Raw genomic sequence first — 13,567 nt, forward strand, 5'->3', positions numbered from 1 at the left:
CACATAGAGAAACAGTGAGTTAGAAGGTATCACTCAAATTTCACATGTATAATAATGAACTGGAGATCTTGTTAAAATACAGATTCTAATTCAGGAGATCTGGGGTGGGGTCTGAGTCTCTGCATTTCACATAATATAACCAGTGAAACCAGTGCTTCTGGCCTAAAGAAAGTATTTTGTCAACACTCAGTAACTGGTAGACTTTCAATTTATCTCACTTCATCTGACCAGAAGACAAAGATAAGAGCCTTCACTTTTCAAAGCAAGCTATAAAAAGAAAGGGGAGCTTCCAGTGTAAATCTGATGGTTCATGCACATCAGTCAGTAAATCTCCAAAAGACACTTAATAATAAAGAAAAAACAATTAACTTTACATTGGACGAATCTGTCAGAGAGCACCTTAACCAAGTGAATGAAATTAACATCAACTGTAGTGGGACAAATTGATATTGGCACCATTGCACAGAGGATAAAAAAATCACTGCTGGGATGGTAGTGCCCAACAATATGTAACAATGAAGAATCATCAGTTTTATGTAAAGTTCAAGTTATAGATATTTTCCGTATTTTGTAATCTTTAATAATGTATGTAAATACTTTTGCATTATACAGAGCAAGTCTTCTATTTTTTATTTTTCCATAATTTTCTTGTTATCCTATGCAATCAATGCTATCCTCTTTCTGCATTTTCCAAATACTATTTCACATACAGCTGATGAAAACATCCAGATCAAACCTTTTGTTTTTAGGGCAGAAGGATTTTCTAGGGCTCCTTGACTACCATAAGAAGACATGAAAAAAAAAATCTAGTGGAAAAAACTCATTAGGCATAAACATCAGAAGTAAAGAAGTAAAGATTTACAAGTTCTAAAAATTGAAGTTCTGCATGACACTCCAGGAGGAATAGTGGACACAGCCCCTAACCTGGGACACACTTACCTGAAAACCAGCCATTTCTCCTTCTCCTTCTCCTACTCTAAAATTTCTTTTCAGGTGAGACTGTGTAGAAAAATTAGAATTACATCTTGAGATTATGCCCTGAAAGGAGTCAGCGCAATCTCTTCACCTGTTTACACAGCATCCACAAGCAGGAGGACCACAAAATGCAGAAAAGGCTACACTCACTTGTTCTTAGTCACAGGAAACAGTCAGGTATGATGTCTCCTCATGGAGACTAAAATGTGAGGTTCTCCTGTCTTTCCCTTGGTGACCTCCCCCTGCCACATGTGCCAGGACTTTCTGCTACAGCAGTGGGAATCTGGACCACACTGATCTGCCCCTACCAAACCCAAAGCAGCAGGCCCTGTGACTTCTCTCTGGAACAAAGTCTAAACTCAATCTCATCAATGTATTCAGGAGTTCTAATGCTTGACCCTGGTATCAAATTAAAGTTATTTGGGGCACAATTAAAACCACATGGATGTTCCCACCCAGCCCAATAGACAGGTGATAGTGTTTCTTTCAAGCTAGGCAGGTGATCCTCATTGAAATGTTGGGCTGAGAGGCAATTACTTAAAAATTGTCTCTGAACCATCAATGTGAATATAAATCATGTGGTATTGTGGGCCTCACTCTAAGAAATGTGATCTGCTGGTGTGGAAGGGGTACATTAATTGGCTTCTGGGTCAAGTCCGGTTTTAGTGCTGAAGTTGCTCAACCTAGATCCATTATTAGTAGCACTCAGCTAGGGACAGCAAGCACAGCATACAGAGTGACTTATGCCCAACACTCATCACCACACAGATACTTAGTTTCCAAAGTGAAGACAAGCATAATGCAATGTCTACTGAGCATATACTCTGTGCTCATAAGAATGGTATGCTGCACTGGGAAGAAGCTTTTACACTATGTGACTTAATCCTTATAATACCACAAAAGGTGAGTGCTAAAAAGGTGAGTACAGAAAAATTTAGATGTGGTGCCATCCTTTCTATTCTTCTTCTCACACAACTATAATAGGATTCAAGAATGGAAACTATATCGTATAAAATACAGACAGAATTATATCCTGAATTGTTTCAGAAGTTACCCAGGCCTGTAGGTACATACACATGAGAGAACTGAGGAAGACAGACACTGTGAGTATATAAGAGGCATGGGTGAGAAAAGGCCTTTCTTCACTGTCTGGTTGGAAATTTGAGCACATTGGAAAATGTGCAAATATATAACATGGGCATTAAGATAGAGCAGCACCACAAACTCCTATGGCAGAGGCAATAAGTAAGAGCACATTGCTGAAGGAGTCACAGCAAGAGAGCCTCAACAGAGGGGGCACATCACAGGAGAATTGATGAACCACAGAAAGGCCACTGGAAGGTGCTGACAGTGTGCATGCCTGCATAGAAGGGACCACTGAGTATGGAAGCCAGTGTTATTCAGACACAAAAGTGGTGGTATATGAAGACTGGGTAATGGAGGGGCTGGCAGATGGCCACACAGTGGTTGTGAGCCATGATGGTGAGGAAAAGAAACTACATACACATAACAAATATCCAAGAAGATCTGAGTTGTACACCTATCCACTGAGAGGGCCCTGTTTTCAGTGATAGGGTTAACACAGGCATTGGAGGCAGTGATAGAAATATAGCACATATTCATAATGCACAAATTCCTCAGGAATACATGGGCCTATGAAGGTTCTGGTTGACAGGGGTGACAATGATGATGAAAAGATTCCCAAACAGGTTGCCAAGTATATCGTACGAATAGCATGGAGTGCAAGAACCTGTTTCCAGCCTTTAGCAAAGCCCATGAAGAGTAACTGAGAAATAATAGTGGAATTGACCATTTACTAGAAATTCTGGTTGACTGGGAAGACAGAGAGATAAAAAGTAGGAAACATAAAATGATAAAATCCACTTCATATATTTTCTTGAAAGTTTTTATTTCTGTCTTACACAATTGGTTTCTGTGTATAGGTCTATTATTGGTCTTTTGATTTGCATAACCACACCCGAGTTGATAATATATCAGACTGCTAAGGATAAAGTATTTCAATTAGTTATTTAAGCAAGACCTACAGAAGTGTAATTCACTGACTTCTATCATATTCAGCCTATGATATTTATTGTTTTCATGAAGACTGAACTACTTGATATGTGTAAAATCCCTGTAAGGGAGTAAATTTCAGTAACAGTTAAATTTTATTAGGAGTTGGACAACACTTGCAGCCTGGATATTGATATGTAGCAGAGATCTAACAATTGCCTTCATTAGGTGGTCTGTTGTTATCAGCAACAGTCATGTCTTAACATTTCTCTTCTTAGGATATGTGCAGATATTGAGATTAATAGTTTCTACACCTTTATAACACTTGACAATGGCATGCCATCCAAGCATGAGATCAGTAAAGCATATTGTCTTGAGTGGAACAAGTTCAGACATAACCAGCTCCATGTATGTTTGTGTCTTTCCACAAGTCCAGACTTTTACTGATGCTATTTTAATTATAAAAGCCGTGAGCTACATGGAGTTTCCAAAAGAAAATTCTCTTTAGTACAACTGGCTCTCTCAGTAGTCAGAGCCATTGGTACACAGGTGCAAGTGAATCCACAAGTCTGTCAATATTGCAAGCCATACGTAGTATACTTAATCAATATATAAATGTTATAGATTAAAATTTTCATATCCAACAAAGTAACATTTAACATCAAGAGAATGAGGACATGAAAAGGAGTTAATGAACCAGTCCAAGGAGAGCAACATGGACAAGAAGAGTATCTTGGGCTGATCTGCATGATCATCAACATCTTTCAAGGCAGAGTCCTTGACTTAGGCATGCCTTTGGCAGAAAATGCCAGGTGCTGACCACGAGTGACACCAAGATGGTGTCTACAGAGATGGCCTCACCTAGCTGGTGAAGCCCTGCTCTTTTTTATGGCCCTTCAGTTCTCTGGTGAGGACTGATAGTAAAAGGTTACATCCTTATCTGGTTGGGTGTAGTCTCTTAACATCTGGTCCCTGTTGACATCATGCCCTTTGATATATTAGATGGAGTCTTTCTTAGATTGGTGCAAAAATAATTGCAGTTTTGGACCATGAATTTTAAGTCATTATAACACATCTTTATTAATCAAAATAGTAACCATTATAATCAACACATTTTGCCAATGAGGAATAAGTTTGTTTTTTCCTGTAGTGTAAAAAGCTGTGCTTTGGGATTCCACAAACTCTTGGAATGTATTTTCTGCATCCTGCTGGTTGTGGGAGCATTTTCCCTGCAAAAAGTTGTTGAGATGCTTGAAGAGGTGGTAGTTGATTGGCAAGAAGTTAGGTGAATATGGCAGATGAGACAAAAGTTCATAGCCCAATTCATTCAATTTTTGAAATGTTGCTTGTGCGATGTGTGGTCGGGTGTTGTCATGGAGAAGAATTGGGCCCTTTCTCTTGACCAGTGCTGGCTGCAGGCATTGCAGTTTTTGGTGCCTCTCATCAATTTGCTGAGCTACTTCTCAGACGTAATGGTTTCACTGGAATTCAGAGAGCTACAGTGGATCAGACTGGCAGCAGACCACCAAACAGTGACCATGACCATTTTTTGGTGCAAGTTTGGCTTTGGGAGGGGCTTTGGAGCTTCTTCTCAATCCAGCCACTGAGCTGTTTGTAGCCAGTTGTTGTATCAAATCCACTTTTCATCTCACATCACAATCCGATCCAGAAATGGTTCGCTGTTATTACATACAACAAGAGAAGACGACACTTCAAAATGACAATTTTTTTATTTTCAGTCAGCTCATGAGCTTTTTCACATTTCCAATTTGCTTCAAATGCCAAAAACAACCATGGAATGGTCTACGTTGAGGTCTTTGGCAACTTCTCCTGTAGTTGTAAGAGGATCACCTTCGATGATTGTTCTCAATCGGTTGTTGTCAACTTCCGATGGCCAGACACTGCGCTCTTTATCTTCAGGGCTCTCATCTCCTTTAAAAAATTTCTTGAACCATCACTGCACTGTAGGTTCATTACCAGTTCCTCAGACAAATCAGTTGTTGATGTTGCCAATTGTCTCTGCTGTTTTACGACCCATATTGAACTCGAATTTGCTTTTTGTCTAACATCATTTCCATAACGTAAAATAAATATGAAAAAATAAATAAATAAAATAAATATCAAATAAACAACGAGTAATAAGTCATTAGCAAAAACACAAAAAGTGAGAAATGCACATTAAAATGATGTATAACGTATCCATGTTTACTTAAGAATGTATTCCAATATCAAACAGAAAGTTTCAACAATGCTAAAACCACAATTACTTTTGCACCAACCTTTAATAAGATGGAGTCACTTATGTCAAGGGTGCTCTATGCACATATATTCTGCATGTCATTTTAAAATATCATTTATAGTTATCTGTTATCTTTGAAAATAAGGACTCAAAAAGTTTGGAGGAAAGTTAAAACTGGCCTTCACTATAGGTAATTTAATTGTCAGTGGTCAGAAAGCAATATTGGTAGAGAAGTTATCCTTGTGATCATAAGCGGAACTGAATACTGAATTTGACTATGAAACATTTGTACATATCTTGTGTACACTCCTAGGCAACCAAGAGTTAATATAGTTGAATCTCGTCTGTCGAGGCCTGGATTACAGAATGGGGGATGAACACATAAAGAAACAAACAGATACACAAAAAACAGACACAGACGCGCGAAGACGGTTCAAGGCTGCAGCACTGTAAGGTGCCAGTCGTTTTATTTTTATACTCTCAGCCCGCAGCTACTTTCTGGTGCGTGACTTTCTTTGATGCCTTGATGTAACCTGTTCCATTCGTTAAGACTGATTGCCTAAGGGAGGTGAATGTTTGTATCTCAACCTCCTGACCTCATAGCTGTGTGCAGACAATGAGATGCCTTGGTTTGTTTGCAAGACCACAGGCTTTCGGCTATCAGTCATAGGGAACAGGTTATATGATCATCAGGCTGTGTGCGGACCTATCGATCATCAACAGACCGTGTGCAGGACCTGTTGATCTCTGGCCTCAAGAAGCACATCCAGTTTCGCTGACTCTGGGCAAAAACCAATTTCCTGCCAAGGGGCGAGAGACTCCTACACTCGTCTGGTTATAATACAATGACTGGGGATATTTTCCCATCCTTGTTATCTATTATTTCAAATTGTATTCATTTTCCTATATGATTGCTTTGACATCTGAAAGTACTACTAATTTTGACACTGATCTCACATGCAGATTTACCTTTTACATACAGCATAATAATCTATAAATTTCACATGCAAAATGAAACTCCTAAATTTTTCACCTCCACTTCTCCCTAAGAAATTACCTTCTTACTATCTATTCTTTAATGCCCTGTGTTTTCATAAACTCTCTTCTGTACCCTGACTACCACAGTTGTCACCATCACTGCATCATTATAGCCAATGCTAGTCATCCACATTATCATCTATTTAATATGTTTGTTTTACAGGAAATAACTTGTACCATTATAATAGTTAAGTATCTCCACAAACATGAATGATTTACTAATGAAGAAAAAGTCTCAAAAATAAGCTTTTATATTTTAAAAGTGTATAAGTTTAAGAGTTTGGGCTCCACTTGAATCTGACTTATTTATAGCTTAAAACATTTTCCATAATTCCACATTTGCCTCCCATGATTCCACTGGAATCCTTCTCAACAATAATATTTGATGACCCTTGCCCTGTCCATCACTGCCCAGGTCATCTCCAGTAACTTATTTTCTTTTTTTAATTTTCTTGAGACAGATTCTTGCTTTATTGCCCAGGCTCGAATCAGTGCTGTGGCATCATCCTAGCTCACAGCAACCTCAAACTCCTGGGCTCAAGCAATCCTCCTGCCTTAGCCTCCCCAGTAGCGGGGACTACAGGCGAGAGCCACCACACCTGGCTAATTTTTTGTTTCTATTTTTAGTTCCCTGGCTAATTTTTTCTACTTTTAGTAGAGACAGGGTCTCATTCTTGCTCAGGCTGGCCTCTAACTCCTGACCTCAAGGAATTCTCCCACCTTGGCCTCCCAGAGTGCTAGGATTACAGGAGTTAGCCACATGCCCAGATTCCATTTACTTATTTATTTGCCTTTTCCAGCAGATTACAAAATCCTTAAAAGCCTCCAGCATGGATCAATTCTATTTTTTTGTTTTGTTTTGGTTTCCTAAAGCTTTGCTTGTCATAATGTTTCTTACTTCGTGCTTTTACCTGCATAAAGTTTAAGATTCCTCTGTCTATAAAATGATTTTTCTTAGTCCTGACCATCCTTTTCATTACATTTTCTTTTTCCTAAAGGTATCATCTATATATCATAATAATAATAATGTAATAGATTTTTGGCACTACTGATCATACCACTTTTGAAAGAGCTCTTACCAGTTAAATCCCGTGAGTGACATAAATGGTTATATCCCCCACGTTATCCAACCTTTTTCCTCTTCAGCATCTTCTCACATTAACCACCATCTCCCTCAGGAAAGTCACTTTTCTTATCAGCTTTCTAGATCATCTCTGAAAATGCATGTGTTCCACAAGGCTGTATGTGTGAGTAGACAGCCCAAGTTGTTTAAAAGTTACATTTCATGAGAATAGACTATTTTTTGTCTTGCAAAATCTATATGCAATATGTTTTTCTGTCCCTAATTCTCATTCTTCTCTATACAAACCTGAAGTCCTCACCTGAGTACACTCCTCATTCTCAAAATAAACCTAAACTGGTCTCTGACTGTGCCACTTTCCTTCTTTGCCTGTAATACCATGCTCTTCCCTTACTACCTATCTAGTCTTTAAATGCAACTCAAATACTGCTTTTGCTTTGAACCTTCCGAATAATTTCAGATTTATTCTTCTACCTACATTTTGTTTAAAATTTAAATTTTGTATCGATTTATAGGAATTTTTTATGTGTTTATCACCCACACATTTGTGTAAATTCTTTGAATTTTTGACTGTATATATATATTTTTAACTTTTAGTACCAAGTACATGTCTACACATGTGACAGTTAATAAAGAAATGCATTTTAACGTAACTGGCCACTAAAATTCTTCCTTATCCTACTTATTTACAAATGACTAGGTCCAAAATAAGGTTTGTTCTTTCCCAATCTCCATAAATCAATATATTGAATGTAGGTTTGAAATAATAAAATTCATATCCTTTGTGAGAAGTACAGGCTAAAGTCTTAATTTTTCAAAAGATATTTACTGATTACACATAACCATCTAAAAGGTGTTCTGACAGTGAGGTTTTAGTGGAAGAAGGAAATTATTACTCTTTTTAATTGCTTGTTTTCTGTGAGGGGGAAAATACTACAATATATAAGAACACAAATAAATGTGAAAATTTTGGTTAGTAATGGGTGACAAGAAAAGCAAATATTTTTAAAACCCTGCAAGCCTTTTCACTCTATCAAAAATATTACTTGGAAAGGTCAGATATGTCTTTAAAACCTGGATGGTAGCATAGAGCTATGGAGACATTTTCTTTTTTTACACTGAACTACCTACAACTTTTTTGTTTCACTAACAGAACTTAGTAAATTGTCCACTAGCTAGTTTGAATTAATTAAACATAATTGATGTACTTTTTTTGTTTATATGAGCAAGTTACAACTTGGAATTGCTTTTCTTATTTATTTGACTTTGTTTGCCATGTATCATTCTTACAGGGAAACTCTAGATTACAAAGCAACACACTGAAGTCATATGTAAAAACCAATTTGCAAATTACCATCCAATTCTTACATAGGACCTCCAATAATTTCGACAAATAAAAATATAACTACTTTATGGACATGTATATTTTTTAATAAAAATATACTGACTTTTGAAAATTTTGACCATGATATTTAGAGAGACTTATGGAACTAAAACCACCTGGGGTGTAAGGCATGACAGATATTTATTGAAAATTTCCCAGTACAAGCAGTAAGGAGGAGTTACAAATAAAACAAAGATTAAATAGAAATGAAAGAAAGATAGCAATAAGGAGAGGATAGCATATCCCTGAATGCCACAAATATTCAAAGGGATTTTAAAAAATGTTTTCCTCTGTAATTGGTAAAAGTAGAGGTTATACACTTTTCCTGTTGTTGTTATTGGTATTTGTAAATAAGAAAATATTCAATATTCCTTACAAAAATTAAAAAGGATTTTAGTTGTGAGATTAAAGATTGTAACAATTTTATAAATTAGATTTGCCATGTTAAAAATATTAACTAGTGTTATCCATAAACCTTTGAGAAATATTTAGGTACACTTCATTACATACTCACATTAAAAATGTGTGTCAAAAAGTTGTACACTATTATTTTCAAATATTTATAAATTGTACACACTTTCATGCCCACACACCCACATAATACACTTTTAGTATAAAAATATTAAAATGATTGGAAAAGACAAACGGATAGTGATCAAAACTAAAATGTGAAATTGATTCATTACATTTCAATAAATTTCTATAAAATATAAAAATATTTTTATTTATTATATCTGTATCTACCTAAAAACTATGTTTCAATTTTTTTTGCTTTAATATTGGTGTTCTTGTCTTTCTGGAACTTCTACATACATAGTTCTATGTGTTTTTCAAGTTGATATTAAGTAAAGTTTTCTTTAAAAAATAAGAATTGTTAATCAGTAGAGGTAGCATAAAACAATCATCAGCCATGCTTTATTTTTATACAACTATAAAAATATAAGAATTCTGCCTACTTGCTTCAAAGAATAAACTATTTCCTTACTAGTTTGACCTACTCCCTTAAGGAAATTTTTCAATTGTGTCTGTGACATTGCATTGAGACTCTAACCACAAAGTATTTACTGGTGAGTAATGTATGTTCTTAACCTGGGGAAGACAACAAAATTTCCTTCACAGCTTCTCCAAATTAAGGTCTGAAAAATGGTTTAAACAAATTTCTATGTAGCCATTTTTAAGAATGTCTTCAGATGAAAAATGTACCATTCTTATGTTATCTTAAAAGGTCAATTATGTTGTGCTTTATATAAAACATGGCATGTCCGTGCCATCACCTGCAAAGCCTCTGGGAACAAAGCCTTGAACATCCAGTGACAGGAATATGGCCAAAGATCATTTCAGACAGAAAATGTTTGTCAGAGTACAGGTGATAGGGGACCCAATTAAAACACAAGTGGGGTTGAACACACAGAAATACATTTACCTTTACATGAGTGTAAATGATTCATTTTGAGTCAATTTTGTACAGGTTTATGCTAGGAGTCCAGCTTCATTCATTCTGCATGGTTGATATCCAGTTTTTCTAGCACTATTTGTTGACAACTTTTCCCCTCTCCCATTGAAAAGCATCTACACCCTTGTGCACAATCAATTGTTAGCTCGGGCTCCCTAGCAGACCCGCTGTGACCCTTGCTCTGGTGGCCAGATGTTGCTGCTGCCTCTTTGCGCCTCAGTGGGACTCAGATAGCTAGTGTCCAGATGGAGTATAGTGAAAAATACAAAAGGACAAAATTATAAAACCTGCCAAATACCTCTCCGAATTGGAAAAGAGCCTCCTGCTTGCTTTAGTAGAAAATTCCCAATATGTGCTAGAACATAAGAAAAGTGATGCGATACAGGAAATACTGCCTTCAAGCAAGGCACCTGGCCAGCGCTTGCCAAGCAGGCAACTCTTAGCTGAATGCAAGGAGAGTACCATGGCGGGATTCCACACAGCTGAAGTGCTGGAGAACTTCAAGCCTGGCACCAAAACAATTACAGGCTTTGAAAGGAAAGAGAAAGTGAAGCACAGTGTCAGCCCACTTCTGAGTACCTACATCCTGGGGAAGGAGAAGATTGCCAACACGATGCCCTTGAGCAGCTCTACTTCCTGCAGACTCAGGGATGGAGGGAGGAAGAGGCCGAATACCACCCCACGCTGCAGCCCAGAATCATTTGCTGCTGCTTATAGGGAAGTGTGCAATGACGAGAAAGAGTTCGTTGCTTCCCAGTATGTGAGGGGACTGCTCCACCTGTTATTCAGCTGTCAGAATAACTTCCAATAAAAACTACAGGAGCAAAATCTCCCACGAATGTGCTTTTAAAAAGACGCACGAGGAAGAACCCCATCAACCAATTTCCATCTTACAACTGATACAAATGAATGAGGTGCAGGTGGCCAAAATACAGCAGGCAGAGCCAGAGAGTGAGATGGCAGAGGAGGCACACAGGATGAAAAATAGAAGTTCTCAATAAAAAGATACATTGGGAAAGGAAATGATGAACTTTTACAGGGGAATGATAGCCTGTTTCCTCATTTAACCAGTCCTTTCCCAATTCACTCTAAGACTTTGGAGGTGCCTCTTTTGTAAGTAACCTGTTGGCAAAGACACTCTGGAACATGAACTAGCAGTCAGTAACCTGGAACAGAGCTACAGCTAGGCAAATTAGAGTGGTGTAGTCTCTTATTTAAGAATACATTCACGTAAACACCTGCACCCTATGTACCCCTTAAATGGTAAAGAAGCTCTTAGAGTCTTCTGAAAATTATCACTGAGTGTTATTATTCTGAAAGTAATGTTTCTTAATTAGAATTCATACAGGAACCATGTGTGAGTATTTTTGTATTTTTTTAAATCAAATGCAAGTGTGACTATAAAAAAATCAATTGATAATAATTATATGGGTTTATTTGTGGACTCTCAGTTGTATTCCATACATTTATTTTTCTACACATTTGCCATTACCACAGTTTCGATTCTGCAGTTTTGTAATATATTTTAAAAGTGTAAAGTGTGAGCTCTGCTACTTTCTTCTATTTTTCAGTATTTTTTTTTTTTTTTTGGCTATTAGGTGGACATATGTATTTGAAAATATACTTTCCCACTTCTGAAAAGACAGGCACTTTTTAAAATAGGGAATACATTGACTATATAGATCACTTTGTGGAGTACTGCCATCTTAACAATATGAATTTTTTAATCCATGAACACTGGGTGCATTTTCATTTGTTAGGCTGTTCTTTAACTTTTAGAAATATTTTGTACTTTTCAGCATTCAATTATTTCACCTACTTGATTAAAATTATTCCATAGTTAAAGAGCATTTTCTATTCTGTGGAATTGTTTTCTTAATTTTTGCTTCAGGTTGATTATTGCTGGTACATAGAAACATCATGGATCTTTGTGTGTTAATTTTGTGTCCTCCAATTCTACTGAATTGTTCATTAGCTCTGATAAATTTTTATGGATTATTTGAGTTTTTCTAAAGGCAGTATCATGCCATATGTAAATAGCAAGAATTTTACTTTTTCTTTCTCAATTAGAATGGGTTTTATTATTTTTCCTGCCTAATTTCTCTGATTATGTCTTCTAGTGCAATGTTGAATAAAGTGGAGAAAAGTGAGCATCCTTCTCTTGTTCCCAATCTTAGGTGGTGTGGAGAAATTTTAGCCTTTACCCACTGACTTGTTAATTTTTTTTTAATAAATGCTCTTTTTCCAATTTCTAGTTTGTTGGCTGCTTTGATCAAAAATGGTTTTTTTTGTATACCATGGAGTACTACTCAGCGATAAGAAACAATGGTGATATAGCACCTCTTGTATTTTCCTGGATAGAGTTGGAACCCATTCTACTAAGTGAAGTATCCCAAGAATGGAAAAATAAACACCACAGGTACTCACTATCATATTGGTTTCACTGATCATCACCTAAGAGCACATTCAGGAATAACATTTATCAGGTGTCGAGCAGATGTGGGTAGGGGAGGGGATGGGTATATACATACATACTGAGTGCGATGCACCCTGTCTAGGGGATGGACAGATTTGAACCTCTGATTTGGGGTGGGGTGGGGAGGCAAGGGCAATATACGTAACCTAAACTTTTCTACCGCCACAATATGCTGAAATAATAATGTGTATATATACACACACATATACGTACACCTCTTCATATAACAGAATGGATTCAAAGTAGATTTGCAAGGTGTCAATAGAAAAAAAAAAAAGTTTTTTGTTTTTTTTTAACTTTTAGAGAGAAGTTCTCACTATGTTGCCCCGGCTAAAGTGCAGTGGCTTCACAGGCACAACGTAGAGAGCACTGCAGCCTTCAACTCCCCTAGACCCAAGTCATCCTCCTGCCTCCGCCACCTGAGTAGCAGGAACTACAGGTAGGTGCAACCATACTGGCTAAGAGATTTTGTTGTTATTTAAATGCTTTTTCTGCATTTGCTGATTTGCTCTGTGTGTTTTCTTCCTCAATTCTATTATTGTGTTATTAAATTAATTAATTTTCTTATATTGAATTAATCTTACATTCCTGAAATAATTCCACTTGCTTTTTGTGTATTATCCTTTAAATATACTGTTTGATTCAATTAGCTAGTATTTTGTTCAGGCTCTTTTGCATCTATGACCATAAGGAATATTGCTCTCTAATTTTCTTTTCGTATCTTTATCTGTATTTCAGATCCAGGGTAATTCTGGCTCCGCAGAATATATTTGGAAGTGACCTTACCTCTTCTATTTTTTGTAAGAGTCTGAGGAGGATTTTTAAAAATTCTTAAATATTTGGTAGACTTAACCAGGAAAGCCATCTGGTACTGTTTTTCTTTGTTGGGAGTTGCTTTAATATGTTTG

This window comes from Eulemur rufifrons, chromosome 7 (genome assembly GCF_041146395.1).
Source record: "Eulemur rufifrons isolate Redbay chromosome 7, OSU_ERuf_1, whole genome shotgun sequence".
Taxonomy (NCBI): Eukaryota; Metazoa; Chordata; class Mammalia; order Primates; family Lemuridae; genus Eulemur; species Eulemur rufifrons.